Raw genomic sequence first — 3,950 nt, 5'->3', positions numbered from 1 at the left:
CAATTTTAAATCAATATTTTTAAATTATTTTCAAAAATCAATTATAAAATTTTCAATAGATTTCTTTTGTTTATGTTGCATTTTGTCAATTTTAATATTGTGAAAGACTTATTAATTAAAATTTATAATCATCTTCTTTGTTTCCTGCCACATGTTAACTATTATACTTGGTGTTTCTTATTGGATTGCTATGGATACTTTGTATTAATTTGTTTTAATTAAATAAATTGCATTTAAAATTGGAAGGTGTTTCTTTAGTTAAATATATTGCTTTTGTACTTTATGAGTAAAAGGTCTTTGATTAAATATTTACTTTTATTTATAGGAAGTATCCCTTACACTCCTATACTGTTATAGATAAATAATTAGCGTTATATGAATTTTGATGATTTACTTCTAAACAATTATATTATCTTTTATTAATTTTATTTGTTTGAAACTCGAATGATTTTGTAAGTTTATTTATACAACATTTAGGTTGATACTTTAATTTTTGATTTAATGTTGGGATCTAATTTTATGAACAGCAATTTGTAACCTATCTGGAAGGCACCTATTGGAAGGCAACAGTTGAAGTTTGGTTGAAAGGCCGGACACAGGAGACAAAAATGATCCTCGGCGCATGCGCTCTCTGACTCTCACAGTGCAAATGTGCAGAAAGGGCATAAGAGGAAAGTCAATGGAATCCTTTTGGAAACCCATTTTCTCCACTTTCTTAACTCTGATGGGTGCACTGACTCCATAGGACCCCCAATATTTATATCCTGTTCAACGGCTTTACATATAATAATTCTCTTCATGTATTATAATAATCATGTGTAAGAAATTTTTACAGGTTTTAATCCGAAATTATTACATCTAACTGTTGTACACCACGCATGCCACGAGTCATCACACAATTCCATCATCGCACTCATAATTTCATCTTTCTCTCATTTTGATCCTTAAATCAATGAAACTCATTGTATGGTAGGGGTCCCATTTCCAACACTACTATAATTGTAGGAAGCCGTTTTTAGTTTTTTTTTTATTATAAAATAATTCAAAAATTTTAATTAATTATGAAATATCTATTTTTATTATTATCTATATAAATGACTTAAAATAAATAGTGAAATTTAATAGAGTCAAAAGATATTGACGTCATCAACTTGTCACGTTAGCTAATCATTGATTGATAGATTAAAAAATTTTAATTTTTTAGGTAGAGTCAATTTATACGGTACCACCTGTATAAATATTAGAAAAATACTAATATTTTTTAATAATTTGGGAGCTAAAAAATAAATAATAGTAGTTAAGCCATAGGGAATTGGGGCACCACTTTAAATGTGTCAATTTAAGTTATTTTTTAATTTAAAACTAAAAGTGATAGTTTATTTTGTGGAGCAATAAAGAATTATACCACCAATATCATTTTTTTAGTTTAAAAGTAAAATTATTATATTTGGTCTAGAGGCTCTCTTTGCTTATTTTTTTAACATAAAAAAAAAAGAAAAACTTACCTGAGTTGAAGCCTCCCTTCACGACTGCCTTTTAAAAAAGGGGTGGTGACGAAATATAATATCCATTTTAATTTTAAATTAAAAAAAATCCTAATACATTAAAGTAGTGATGCCATATTTCTCTATGACTCTATTACTATTATTTATTTTTTAACTCTTGAATTATTCAAAGATATTGATATTTCTCTAATATTTATACAGATGGTGTCAAATAGATCTGCTCCTCTCAAAAAAATATTTTTTTAATCTGCTACTCAATAATTGGCTAACATGGCAAGTTGGCGGCGCAACTCTCTTTGATTCCACTAAATTTCACTATTTGTTTTAGGTTATTTACGTACATAATAAAAAATGAATATTTTTATAATTAATTAAAAATTTTAGATTATTTTTATTAAAAAAAACCGTTTTATCTTATGAGAGGGGACCCATTTGATTAGAGCCCACTCACGCCCTCTTAGTTCTGATGAATGGCCAAATTCATTTCTTTCACCACCTATTTTAAATCATGCCACACTCAATAAAGTCTTCTTTCACACGGTCAAACTCACTTGATTCTGATTTAAGAATAATATCAATATTATTTCCTTTAATTTTGAATCGATTTGATAATTAGATTTTAAAGTTCACCTAAATGCATTTAATTATTTAGAATAAAAATATCATTTTATTAAATTCAATACTTTACGCCCCAATGGATGTAAAAAGAGAGGTGATGTGTTAAATAATATTTCTGTATTAAAAAACTAGATGAAAGATAAATGTTATAATATCAAGATGTTTCATTGCTGAAAATTGTAGCTATTACTTTTCGTACCTGGTGTTTGGAACCTTGTGTTTGGAAAGGGTTAAAAGATAAATATTATTTGTGAATGTACATCTTACCTTTTAAATTTTTATTCTTATTTTTATTGATTTGACACTAAAAAATTTTTAAACATCAATTAGAACATGAAATATTTTACAGTAAAATTAATTGATGCTAAATTCACCAAAAAAATTTCTTACGGCTAAACAGAATATAAATTAACAGTATAGGGAGTAAGGTTGATCCTAGAAAGACTGATTTATCTGAATCTATGGTTTGTTGTAAGCAAATGTATCGTAGACAGTTTTCGTGCCGACGACTTGTACTAACCTGAAAGAAATAGAAAGCAATATTAAAAATGAATGTAAATAACATAAATTAAATAAAAGAATAAAAAAGCAACAAAAATGAGCAGAACAAAAATAAATATGAACTAACCAATAAGACATTAACTTTAGCTTCAGGTACAATTTTGACTTCGAGTTTGTACTTATCTCAAACAATATGTTTTTTCTTCAAATCGATAAGTCAATTATAGTGGACGAAGAAGAACCCATAAACCATCAAAACTTTCGTATATAAATTAATTGCGTGAACAACTTGATAATTAACCCTTACCAAATGAATAACCTTGAAAGTAACTTCCACCATTTAATTCTTTAGATGCCTTCTGAGCTAGAAAGACTCGACTCAAATCAATGACCTCAATTGTGCGAGTCATTTAAACTTAATTGTTAACTCCCTTGGTGGATCCAACCACTTATTCAATTGGTCACATCAATTTGCTCTTCGATGAGACAAATATGAAAAATATGGATTGTATTGAATCACCAATTGTATGCTATCCAACAATGAATTAAGAGGCACCTTTCTCGATTTGATGCCAAAACAACATTGTGGGATGACTAAATATATCTCTTAAATCGAAGAATTAACGAATATCAAAGTGGAGAGTGTAAGTGCATTTTCAAATCTCACTGTTCAAACACCATATTAATAATCAACCTAAAATTGAACTGAGATTTAACTTCCCATAATTAACAAATAATTAAAGAAAATAATTTTATTCCAAGAACTTTAAAACACAAACAATGGTCTGTACCATCCTATCCACCCTCAACATCTAACTGATCTGTCAGAATTTGTTATGACAAATTATAGTCTTTTCAGCACTTAACGACCTTGTTTCTTAGCTCTTTTATATGTTTTTATTACATTTTTAGTATTTAGTAGTTTAGGTTTAATTTCAATAAAATAAGCATTTTTACGCAGTTTTTAGTATTTTTGATGACCCATTAGGCCAACTCGGGCCTCAAGTATGACTAATAGGTTATTTGAGTGTGTAGGGTATCAATTTGAGCTTAATTATGCAATGAACGAAGGTCACGTTGCATCACTGAACTTCAAAGCATCAAGGGCTGAAAACAGGGTTGACGTCACGACATGGGGATCTTGGCATTGCGACATCATGATGTAAGCATGACTAAATGATGATGTTAGTGGCCACATAAACAAATTTTGAAGATACAATTTATTAAATACGACTTTTGTCACACCCCAGGTTTCGCAGGTCTAAGATTATGATGTATAGAAGTAAAATAATCTACCTGGCAAGGTATAGTTCGCCCAATTGCTTA

Source organism: Gossypium arboreum, chromosome 4 (genome assembly GCF_025698485.1).
Source record: "Gossypium arboreum isolate Shixiya-1 chromosome 4, ASM2569848v2, whole genome shotgun sequence".
NCBI lineage: Eukaryota > Viridiplantae > Streptophyta > Magnoliopsida > Malvales > Malvaceae > Gossypium > Gossypium arboreum.
The sequence above is the reverse complement of the archived record's forward strand: the minus strand, read 5'-3'. Positions refer to the sequence as shown.